This window comes from Macrobrachium nipponense, chromosome 30 (assembly GCF_015104395.2).
Source record: "Macrobrachium nipponense isolate FS-2020 chromosome 30, ASM1510439v2, whole genome shotgun sequence".
NCBI lineage: Eukaryota > Metazoa > Arthropoda > Malacostraca > Decapoda > Palaemonidae > Macrobrachium > Macrobrachium nipponense.
The window spans coordinates 1,523,346-1,536,384 of NC_087218.1; the positions used below are offsets into that span (position 1 = coordinate 1,523,346).

A 13,039-nucleotide genomic window follows, 5' to 3' on the forward strand; every position below is an offset into this window, starting at 1 on the left:
TTGATTGACAGGTTTTTGTTGCACTTTTGTACTTAATGGTTAAAGGTTACATAGATAAACAAATGTCATGGAATAGTAATTGTGTATGCATAACTATCTGCTGACATAATGGTAAATACGAAAGGAATAAGTAAAGTTAAGAAAATCTGAGCAGATTAGTATTGATTGCCTCATAAATCATATGGTGCTTGATTTATATAATGCTTTATTTCCAGTTTTATTCTTCCTATACATGTCTTCCAAGATTTCCTAAAAAATGTTTGTAGATATATATATTGATCCACTGTGAAAAACAAAGAAGTATTGTTTATATTGATATAAACAAACAAAGCAAAGAACACATTGGTAGAAGAGACAGTCTGAAAGCATCATATGTGAAAGTGCCATTACATGTTGAAAAAGAATTTCCTGATATTTAATCTTAAACATTTAACATGGTAAATAAGCACCATAGTGTCAACCATTGCGTAATCTCTGTTCTGAATGCATCTTAAATTATGATATTGCATGGTTGAAGGAAATATTCAGGGAAGTCATTATAAGTCATTTAGGTGCACAAAGAAATAAATATGAGTGTGATAAACTGTATGCTTGGGATATGTGTATCTTATGTATGTTTGTAAAAAAATAAAGGTTTTACTCTAGTAAATAGAGATTTTATTTTCCTTTGTATATTCTCAGTTCTAATGTTAGTAGCTATCACTGTTCAAGGGGAAGAAGGTAATGAAAAATTATCTTATTAATGTGACTCATGTGTTGTTTGTGAAATCCTAGGGATATCTACTAAATCTTTTATTATGTCCGGGCCACCTTTGCATCTCCTTTACAACCTTAATTGTTTTGAGAAGGAACATTCAAAAATGTTTGTCAGCAATTGCTGAGCTTTGGTTTAAGGAGAGAGAAAAGAAACTTTGCATTCCCTTTAACCTTTTTCCTTTTGATATTTTGTAACTAAATGCTTGTTTGTAGACAGTACCTTGTTCAGTTATATGTACTTGCCGAGTAGCAAACATCAGCCTTTTTCTTTGTAAAGTGATTAGTTAGTTAGTCATAAAAGATAGTTTTCCAGTAACTTTCCATTGCGTGAAGATGTACCTGAGCCCATTGGATGAGGGTAAGAGTCCTACCATGTCAACATGAAGATGGTCAAATTGTTGCTTAGATTGTGGAAATTCACCAATCCTGGACTGTGTGACTGGTTATTTTACTTTTATGGCACTTGAGGTACTAATTTGTTCCATGTCCAATGAATGTCTGTTATTAATTTGGTTTTGTCATTCCAGATGGATGGGAGAATATGTAGATGAAATCGAATATTTTTTTATTTATTTTTTTTATTTTTAGTGATTTTTGCACTAGGGGTAGGCAGGGTTAGTTTTTATGCTAGTGTAGCAGAGAATGGTTTGTCCTGTTTTACCAAAGGGTACATCTTCCCATCATAGGTTTATTATGGAGGTGCAGTAGTTTTGTTTTAGTGCATCACCAACCTTGACGTAATTCATCCGTAGTTAGACTCCAGTGATTTCTAGCCTGGATAGTTTATCTGCTACAGGATTTTCCTTGCAAGGTAAATGTTATAAAGTGCACTTTAATATTGCAGTGGCTGAAAGTTGATATTGTTGGCAGGCAGAGTATGCATTTTGGTTTTTGATTAGGGCATGAGTGACTGATTGATAATTTGTCAGGATGTTGAATCGGTCAATGGTGTACCTTTTGAATAGGTGACTGAAGTGTCTGGTACTCATAATGTATGATTAAATATCTTTTCAACTGGGATGGGCTTTCTGCTGAAGAAATGTATTAGTTTAGTTGTTGGGTTGATCTACTGTTCTATAACAGCACCCATAGTGACATTGCTTTCTTCTGTGGTGAACATGAACCTGGCAGTGGGGTTGACGAATGCAACTGGTGCCATCTGCCAAGGCATCTTTGGTGGCTTTGAATGCATTACATTGAGTGGGGCCCAATTTGAGAGTTGAGTTGCTGCAGAAGACATCATCGAAAGGGCCATGATTTGTGTGTTGTTTGGTAGGAATTGGTGGTAGTAAGTTACCATTCCTGTTATTTCTTGTAAGTAGTCCTTTTGTGATGGTTGGAGTACGGTATTCCCTAGTGGCTGATAATTTGGAGGGTAGAAGGTGGACACCCTCCTTGAGATTTGATGACCCAGGAATGTGACCGAGAAGGCCTGATGACAGACTTATCGGGGGAGCTGCACTGAACTGTTATCCCAAAGTTGAGACAGGACAGCTCTGGGATGTTTTTGGTGGTCTTACCAATTTTTTGAGGGATGAGATGATGTCGTTAAGAAACGGAGGTCTCTGAAATGTGGCCCTTGAGTTCCAGAGGCCAAACGTAGAAGTGTTTACCTGAAGGTCCCATAAAGATTGATGTCTTGGGTAGATCCTCATAGTTGACCTGAAGACCCGAAAGTAGCCCTTCATTAGGTCAGACTTGCAACAGATCATTGGCATGTTGGAAAGTGAGTAGTAGTATTCAAGCTCTGCAAGTTGAAGCACCTGTGGCCTTTGTTGGAGTTCAGGGACCAAAGGCCTTTTGGCAAAAGCCTATCCACTCCATTTCCTTGAAGGCCTTCTTTCTTAGCAGATACTTGAGTTTTTTAATACCAAACTACGGGTTCCCTCATTAAACAAAAATTTAAGCTGCCTCTATTCCATTGTTTCTGTCATAGCTCATTACTATTTGTAACTGATTTTTTTTCTATTCAGTGTGGTTCTGTCTTTTGCGTTGTAAGGTTTAGCGTCTTCTGCTATTTGTATATTACTATTTTAGTGTATTTTTTCCACTCTGAATTTTTTTGAACAATTCGATTGATGTCATTTGTTTGGAGTGTTTTGTGATTTACGATATTTTTAATGTGCTCTTGCGTAACCATTGATGTGTCCGTCTGTAACATGATTTTATGCTTTGTGCGTATGTATTGAAGTGTGCTCTAGTGTATGTAATTTTGAACAGTCTCTCGCAGATTTGCTAATGAATAATATTTTAAACCGTAATTCAAGTTTTAGCCATTCAGTTCTCACATTAATTCATTCGATTTTCCGTAGAATTCCCTGATGATGTGATGATGAATCACGAATTTCAGAAAGGTATAAAGTGTGAATCTCCAGGGTATTCCTGACCCATTTGTGATATATAGATATATATATATATATTATATATATATATATATATATGATATATAGTATATATATATATATATATATATATATATATATATATATATATATATCACTGTGGACTCTTTAACCATAACAAAAGAACACAACATAGCGTTTTGGTTGCGACACTTTAGAATGTGTTAGCCATATATTTGAGTTAGTGCTATACCTAACGCTTCTTCATTTCTATTGCCACGAGCTGCTGTAGGTAAAAATGGGTTGAAGTTGATTTATTGTCGGTATTGCATATCAAACTTATGCGTTCCACCTTATTATAGATCCCCTAGTGCGAAGGGGAGCTCATTTTTGGTATATGGGGTCAAATGCAGGAGACAACACCCCAAGTGATTATATCTTCAAATTTGTTTGTTCTTTCAGATCAATAGTTATATTAATTTTCCTTGTGGCTGGTCTTGTGCGTACTATTTTTATCTTAATATAAAAACCAAATCGTGTGTTCTTCTAATGAGCTGAGAAAAAGTTTTCTTTTTCTCTTTTTTTTGGCTGTGGTAAGGCTGGCGGGGTGCGGCATCGCACTACACATGCAACCATGTTACTGCTATGGCTCTTCGCAAAATACCAACTTATCAGAAATAGATACTGCTCTGAAGATATCTTTGAAGATTTAGTCCACAGCTTGATGAAAATATCTTAGCTAAATTCCATTCTAGACCAAATAGAAGCAAACTCTCTCTCTCTCTCTCTCTCTCTCTCTCTCTTCTCTCTCTCTCTCTCTCTCAAATAGTGTCAGTTGTTGTTTCCACTTGCAGTCAACAATTAAAAGAAAATTTTAAATTTTTTTTTCCATATTACAGTGTCACTGTAAATTTCCGTCTGTAGCATAACTAAATGTGTGTCAGACACATGAAATTCGTTTCCCTTCGTTATACACTTGACAAACTTCATGGTAACTCCAGTCTTGACGAGCTTGAAGAATCTACTCTTAGGCCTCTCTGTTGTTTAAGAAGACCTTTTCTCATTGTCAAATAATGTCAAAGATCACAGTTAATAGAAGTCTTCCTTAGTAGGGAACATTTATCTATTGTGTGTGCGTGTTTGTTTGTTTGTCTGTCTGACATATTATACGTACTATTCGGCTATTTTTGAGGCGGGCCAAACTTCTGTAGCTGAAATGGGGTAACTTCATGTGTCCTGGGATTATCGGTAGCTTTATCCAACGAAAAATAGTGTTTTTAGGGCTACATTCAATAAGCCATGAACCAAGATTAAGGGCGTCGGTAAAACATGATCACCACCAGCCTCTACACTAATAGATCAAGGACACTCCTTTCAATTAGGAAACAGAATTGGTTGGGCGAGTGTTGACTTTTTGGTTACATTGATTTCCGAATGCATGTACAGAATCGTTTATTTTTTTTTTATCAAATATTTGTCTGAACATATTAATTTTACCCCACCCGTCCCCCCAAAAAAAGAGAAAAAAACTGATTTACTTAGTTAACTACGGGCAACATAATGCTATACGACAAGTACCAGTAATATAAATTGGTGTCCGCCTGAGGGACTGTATAAGGGCATTTTAAAAGGATATCTAATGATAATCGTGATGTCATCCACGGCATATTCAATGAGCAAGAGTCTGTGCTGCACAGAACCAGCATTCTTTGTCGTAGGATCTGCCAAGTAATTTTTACACGTTATCCAAAATACCTAAGAACATTCAGTTTTCAACAAGGTGTCTCATTTTCCTCAAAACACAAGGGTACATTCTTAGGCACAAATACGCAATATGAACCTTGAATCGATTAGATGATATAGCAACGCATTTATGTATTGAACAGCTGCATTTGCAGTATTGCCTGGATTTGGAAAGCGAGATCATCTGCACTCGAGATCTTGAAAAGGATTGCAATTACTTTAGGCAACACGGAAAATCAGTTCCAAAGACAGTATGCACTGGCGAGGAGGAAATTATCGGTGTGAAAATGATTAAAATGGGAATGTGTGGCAGTGTTGGCAGCCTTCGTTTGGCAGTCACGTGACCAAATAGTCTCTCCTCGTATACACAGACTCAGTTCAAAATGGTCAAGTGTGGAAATCCCGTCACATAGATTTCGCTCCTCGCAAACGGTCGCATTTTCGGTGTCGCAACGAAGTCATAACCTCGACAAATGATCTCATCACTTCTCTCAAGAGTTGTCATGTGAGTAAGATGCAATTCCTTTCTACTTGCTCAACAGCAACGAAGATATTTGGTCGATAAATGTATATTTGGATGCTGGACAGTTATAGCTAGGTAGTGCCACTGGTCCGATCAGCTGACGATGTTGACTTGTGTAGCTTGCATTATAAAGAGTTCGTTTCTAGAATTTTGCTGATGGCGGTTTTATTTCTATTTACCGAGATTAGTCCGTTAAATATTGAGTTTCGTTCTACGTATGTCTCGAGCCGAGGGCGAGAATTGTCTTTATGCCTAGGCCTGTTTGATCGAAGGGAATGTTATTTCAAATGTGGCGGTACTAAGGTTTATGTGGAACGTTGTTTTGAACGTTATCCTTCATGGCTTTTTTTTTTTCTTTTGTGTTAATTATGCTCTTCGCTTCTGTGCGCGAATCTTTTAGAAGTAAAATTAGAATTTCACCATAATACAGGCATATTTTACCCCTGAGCTCCGCATGAAAGGTTGCTCGATCATGTTAAGGCCAGACAGTGGGTAGGCCAGTAGCCTTGGTATATCGTATGTTACGGTAGGCCTAGACTTCCTTACTCTAGATATATTTTATCCTATTAGGCCTAATTAGTAGCAATCAGTGAGGCGATATATAAGCTAAATAAAGGTTAGCCCCATATTTTTCGGTAAACTCCAGCCACCTCCCACATTGTGATTGATATTTTCTTGGGTAACCACAGTAAGACCAAATATTTCCAATCAATACTTAGATAGCCTGCGCAAATGCTTAATAACAGAAAAAAAATTAGTGAAATTATGAAATACCTAAGATAAGACAACACCAGCTCCCACCACTCTCCATAGCTATGCACCACATAATAATAGTAAACGCTGCTAGGTACGTTAGGTGTGTATTTTTTAGGTTCTTTTAGAGTAAATGACCGAGTGGCCACCGGTCCCGGAATGCGGCCACCTTCCCGAAAAAGTACTTGAATTCGCTGCCATGAACGTCAGTCAAAAGTTGTGCCCCATCCTGGCAGCGTACTGAGACCTCTACGCTCGAAGTAAGTGTTTTCTCCTAAATTACGAAATAATGGCATAATTCAAGCGCTTTTTTGAGGAAGTGGCCACGTTCTGATAGAAGTGGCTGTTATGTCGCCGTCCAGTCATTTACCCTAGTGCCCTGCCTATCATTTCCTAGCCATTTCTGCATGAAAAACCCAAAATGGTTTTTCGTGCAGAAATGGCTGGAGTGATAAAAAATTACCAAAACTGGTTTGTGTTATTTCAGAACGTGTAGTCGTGTTGCTATACCATATTACACCCCTAAGCTTTGGCTATGAAAAATTCCAGCGGGCACAAGAGTTCACGACAAAAACAGGAATATGTCATCATGAATTTTCTCTAACCATGGCAGCTGGGGTAGCCTAATTATTGATTTTTGGAATAGAGTTTGAATAGTTGAAACTGGGAGAAAATGCCCATTTTATTCTTATGAGAACAATTTTCAAAAACTTGGACAAAATTCTGTTTAGGTTAGATTTTGATATTAGAATTGGTCTCCCTTAGGAGCTAGCTAGTGACCCTGAACAAAGTTCGGGGTTTGTAATGTAAGACTATTACGTAGTACTGTATTTCTTGGGGTCATTAACTTTATAATATTTGCAGACTTTTGTTACTTTTGTTTATGTTGTTACGGTAATTCCCGATGTGCTTGTACTAAACATGTCACAAAGGTGGATACATACCTGGTTATAACTCTTGGGGGTCACTAATGAAAACCATGAATCACTGATGCAACATTTTAATTGGTCAGTCCACTTTTCACCTACCCATTTTCTATTCATGCAGGGAGTGTCATACAAAAATAAATTCATAACATTGATTATTAGTAGTGGTGTATGAAAAGACTTTTGTAATGCAGTTTATAGTTTCTGTATTATAGTTATAACTTATAGATAACACTACTCTAAATTGTGGAAGAACAAAATGAACATTATGCTGTCCATTAGATTTTATGAACTTTCCTTCTTTTCAGTAACTTTCCATGTCCTTTCATTTGTTTGCCCTGTTGATAAAGCACCTCTATGAAACTTCTTAACCCACTAAGTGCTGCGCGTTATTAGAATCGATGCTTTATACACCACACTATGATGACAGTGATTTTATTGACACTTTATTTTCAATTATCGCACTGAATTTAGTCCCTCCCCTTATCTCTGCTAGCGTGACTTTAGCAGTCTCACCAACCGTTCAGCTCACTGTTGAACATGAAAGATGCCAGATTTCTCGTAGCCATAGGTATAAAAATAGAAGAATTGTAAACCTTCCTTCAGCCTGTAGGGCAGAATCTGGGTGGCTTTCGTATCCTGAAGTTGGACAACGGTCAAAGATTTTTATAAATCTGTTTATTTTCTTGATGCTTATTCTTTTTCATCAAATAGTGATTTTGAGATGGGTAATTACAATGACAGTGAAAAAGTAATATTGATTTTTAAGTTAGTGTGCATATGATGATTAAAAGCATATACCTATACAGTATATATAAACACCCATTCAACCAATGAATATTTGTTGTGTATTTTTTGTACTTTTTCAGCTGTTTCTTGAATAGCTAAGGAGTAATGTTGTGAAAAAATTGGATATTGTCTCAGAAATATATACTGTATGAAGCATTCCAAAACTATAAAATGGTTTTTAAAGGTTTTCTCTCCAAATAGTATTATTTTTTATATATCCATTTTTTAAAATATCTTATATTTCATTCTTCCTTATTAATCTGCAACACAAGGCAATCGCAAACATTAGGTGATAAGTTGAAAAATTATTAAGAAAATAATGGGTCTTTTGTCTTTCGAATGTGTTTCATGTGAAGTTCGAATGTGTTTCTTGTGAAGTTCCTACTTTAAATTACTAATTAGAAATGTTTTCCAACTGAGTTACTTTGTATTTCAAATGAATGCATTCATATGAATCTTCTACAGTGATTTAAAATATAAATAATAAGAATTAATTGGATTTTTTCTCTAAAAGCCTTTTATTTTGTCTATTTTGTATAATAATTTTGCTTAATATACTATGCAGCCCCATAGAATTGTGATTTTTTTAATGTGGCCCTTGCACTGAAAAGTTTTCCCACCCGTGCCCTAGCATCTTGTGGGTTAATTAACCATTATTAAAGGATTTTTTAGTTTTGTTAGTCTGTTTGATTTCATTATTAACCCACATTATTCTAAGGGATGTCACCTAGGGACGATGGCAATGCTATGCAATTGCAACTTCAGTAATTGAATCAATATTTTCTTACTAATTTTTTTAACTTATTACCTTATGTTATGCAGGGTAGTAATAGCCTTTTTGTTGCAGATTACAGTGTAATATTAAAAAGTATAAAACATACAAGATAGAAAAAAACATTCAAAAGCCACCTTTAAATTTGTAATGCTTCATACAGTATTTTCTGAGATAATTTCGAATTTGTTCATACATTACTATTACTCCTTAGCTATTCAAGAAACGCCTGAAACAAATATATAATTGGTTGAATGGGTGTACAGTACCATACCTATGTGTGCATTTTTACCATCTTGTGCATACTTGATTTGTTGTATGAGTAATAAAAGTAACCCATTTTGGAAAAAATTATGAAAAGTACTCTAGGTTTTTAGCAAGTGAACTACACTATACTATGAAACAGTAACTTAGTGGGCTTTCTCAATACCCATGCCTGATATGATTTGCTTTTGCTTGAAGCAGGAATATGCAAAAAAATAAAAAGTGATAGCCTAAACCAGAAGATTTATGGCATTGCCTTTTCTGTTTTCTGCTTACATTTAATCAACTTTCTAGCGTCTGGAAAATGAATAGGATGAAACTGTACTAGCCAAATTCTGCAGGTACTGTACATAGAGAAAATTTTTATATATGTGCAAGTGGCCAACCAGATTTGTATGCTGTTAAATTGGATTAAACAGGTAGAACAATTTGTACTAACAGTTGATCCTTATTTTATAAATAAACATGAAACCACAGACCTTTATATTCTTAATTGCAGTGTGGACAGAGTTGGTTTTTATTTCCATTAAAATATACAGCAGGAAGTTTTTTATGTAATCTATATGAGATAAATGCATACTATATTGAGACTGGTTATCTTTGATTTGCTTGAGACAGTCTGTTCAGCATTTGTAGGGTAAATGTTAGAGTCTTGGTTGTAAAGTTATTTATTCTTGCAGTTTGTAAATTGTCTGCTGTACCATATTTTAACATAGAATTGGCTGTAAATACTAGTTGTATATTTTTTTGTCAGACTTGTGGGACTGAAATATATTATACACAGCCTACTTTGTAATTGAACCAAATATTAGCCTAGTAATTTATTCATGAAGGCCATATGCAGTGTTCTAAGAAATCTGGGGGCTAATGCCAGCATAGGCCTACATATACATACATTATTCTTAAAGTGAATATTTTGCATGTTAAATGTTGCATATGATAGGGGATATCATGGTACATGGCTGCTGAGAGATTGATGATAGTTTGTAGTATTTTTGCTGGGTTTAATCAGAGTAAGTAATTGTAGTGGGAAGTCTTGAGACCATTTTTGTTTGTAAAAATAAGAGAAAACAAATAAATCGAAAATGGCAAAACTTATTGATGATTAAAAATAACTTTAAAAGATATCAGTATACTGTGATGACACACACCTGGAAGAGTTTTTGGTAGATATTAGTATTATTAGTATTGTACTGATATAATTTCATATGCAAATAAGAATTTATATACTGTGATGGCATCTGAAAGGGTTGTTGGTGTCAGGTAAATGGGACCAGAATGAAAAGCACCTCCACATCATTGTCCTGGAAATAAAGGCAGCATTTCTAGCACTTCATGAGTTCTAGGGCTGGATGATGGGGTACTCCATGGCGTTATTGAGCTACAACACTACGGTAGTGGCATATGTCAACAAGGAGGGAGGGCAGTTGTTGTTCCAGTTGCAAAGCCTGGTACATCCCAGGTTCTCGGAATGTAGTGGCGGACAAGCTCAGTCGCCGGAGTCAAGTGATAGGATCAAAGTTGTCCCTACACCAAGACATTGCTGAGAGGCTCTTCAAGCTATGGTGAGTTCCACACATCGATCTTTTCACACCCCAGTACAATAGGTGTTCTGCTTGACTGCCCGATCCAAGGTCTGCAATGAGGACACCTTCCAGCCCATGGGACTACTTGGAATAGTATGCTTTTCCTCTGTTCTGTCTGATACGTTGGATGATCAACAGGATGTTGATCACCCTGAATTTCAGGTTGACTGGTGGCTCCCAAGTGGCCACACGGTGAGTGTTATCCAGACCTGCTGGCCCTGTTATCCAAGGCCCCAAGAGAGCTTCCCCTATGGCACACCTGTGTCAGCTGTATGTCGAGAGGTATAACCAGGCAGTGGAAGCGCAGGCACTTCACACCTGGAAACTATCCAGCGTCTCCTGCAAGTGAGAGAGTTTGCTTGCCTCACAGCAAAGATATCTGGATATCTACAGAAATCCTCAGAGTCTGTGTATTAGGGGAAATGGGCCGTTTCTTCAGTTGGTGTCATCGACAGGATATGTCTCCAGTCAGAGCTTCTCTTCAGCAGGTAGTGGAATTTCACTTGTTCCTTTGCTGACAGAAGCTTCTCTCTGTTTCAGCCACTAAGGGCTATAAAGCTGCCCCTCTTCAACAGGTAGCGGACTATCTCTTCTTTCTGTGCTGAGAGAAGCTTCCATTTTCAGTCATAAGGGGTATAGAGCTGCGCTTGACCAGACTCTATGGTTGAAGGGAGTTGATCTCTTGTCTTCATGAGAGATCTTCATGCGCCTGAGGAACTTCAAGCAGTTTTGCCTACCCAGAGAACTCAGACTCCTTGAGTGGGATGTGACTCTTGTATTGAAGAGTCTAACTCATACTCTGTATGAGATATTGAGAGAGTTGTAAGAGAGGGATCTGACCTTGAAGTCAGTTTTTCTACTAGCCCTGGCTTCAGCATAAAGGGTAGGCAAGTTTCGTGGCCATTCCTGTTATGTTAAGAACCCGAGGGGGATGGGGATCAATTATGCTCAAGTTTTTCCCAGAATTCGGATCAAAGACTCACAATCCGTTGGTCCCTGGTGCCAGATTTGAGTCCTTTTCAATCCCCTCCCTAGAGGACTTTGTCAGTAGTGGTAGGACGGGCTACTGCTTTGTCCAATTAGGGTGCTGTGGTACCATCTTGAGAGAACTTGACATCTCAGACCTGAATGTCAACACCTCTTCCTTAGTAATAGCTCAGCCAAGAAAGAAGTGGCCAAGAACGCGATCTCTTTCTAGCTTCGTGAAACTTCAAATGGGTATACTCTTCATCGGGCGAGGAAGACTGGAGAATGGTCTGGGTGAGGACGAGGTTAGAAGCATCGCCCTGTCCCTGGCATTCTGGAAGAATCTGTCGATTCTACGGGTTTTATGTGCAGGGGGTGGTCATGCCAATCACATTCATCTCATTCTACATACGGAATGTTGCCCACAGGTCCTTGGACATGCTTTCCTTGGGTCCTGTAGTGGTTGTCCACCAATTTGTGTAGCTCATCTGGATCCCCTAAGGGGCAAGTAACATCTCGTCTAAGGTGTTCGGTAAGTGAGAGCAAGTATGTATGAGTGAGATCTGCCCCTCTTTTTCTGCCACCTTTCTCACTTACAGGAGTTCCTCATTGAACGAGTGGTTAACGTGCTCGCCTACCAAAGAATAAGTTCCAAGGTCATTCGTGGGTGTGTAAGTTTGCACGAGGTGTAAACTCTTATAAACATCAGATAATTCATTACAATAGACTTTTTTAATACTTGAAACACTAGAAAAAAAATCAGTGATGGCTCTCTCTCTCTCTCTCTCTCTCTCTCTCTCTCTCTCTCTCTCTCTCTCTCTCTCTCTCTCTCAAAAGAAGAAAAATTACTCAAGACTCACTTTCCTCCTTAGTTATTTTTGTGATAAAAATTGATGACCCAGAGAAGCCCAGGGAATGACCCAGTTTTGGAGGTTATGTATCTCCTGAAGTTATATATGTCAGAAGAGTAGTAATCTATTTTTGGAAGCTTAGAGTCCAACAGTTAAGTAATCAGTGTAACTGTTTGGATGCTAAGAGTAAAGTAAGTTTATGGGATTTCTTTCTGGATATTGGAAGAATTTGACAGACTTTGCTTTTTCTTAGGTTCCCTTTTGTAAAACATTGGGTTACTAAGTTTTGTTTCCTTCTTTAATTCGAAAGTTGGTACAAATTGTAAAGTTTCGTGGATGCCTCAAGTGAGGTCAATACTACATCCCATTCAAGGATCACAATCCATAACTTGGTCCTGTAGAACTTGTGCAGTGTTGAAAATATCATTAAGTTCCTGCCTTAATATGTCAGAAAGCTGTTGCAAGGATATATTCTTCGATGCCACTGCCGATTTTAACAATGTTCCATCCAAGAATCAAAATTTTTCATTCGTACTGTCAGATAAAGTTGACATAATGTGTTATTTCTTGGATGCATCCCTAGTGTAGTGAAAGTCATAAACACCAAGTGGAAAATGAACCTTTGGCAAATGCTGAATAATGTTATGAAGCGCAGGTTAGAACTGCCAATAATCACAGATTTGTATTCAATCCGTTTGAGATTGTGTGATACGTTGCTAATCTGTGTTTATAGGATTTTTAGTGCAGGTGGATATACCCTCAAGTCTC

The 13,039-nt window shown here is 37.4% G+C and overlaps 2 long non-coding RNA genes across 2 annotated transcripts in view; both read left to right on the top strand.

Annotated features, from left to right (window-relative positions):
- Nucleotides 1–649, top strand: part of LOC135202220 (uncharacterized) — a 10,969-nt gene extending 10,320 nt beyond the window's left edge. The window contains exon 2 of the long non-coding RNA XR_010311684.1: nucleotides 12–649. This is a non-coding gene — a long non-coding RNA (uncharacterized LOC135202220). The remainder of the gene's footprint in view (nucleotides 1–11) is intronic.
- Nucleotides 650–4,795: 4,146 nt separating this feature from the next.
- Nucleotides 4,796–13,039, top strand: part of LOC135202223 (uncharacterized) — a 56,371-nt gene continuing 48,127 nt past the window's right edge. Inside the window, exon 1 of the long non-coding RNA XR_010311687.1 lies at nucleotides 4,796–5,346. This is a non-coding gene — a long non-coding RNA (uncharacterized LOC135202223). The remainder of the gene's footprint in view (nucleotides 5,347–13,039) is intronic.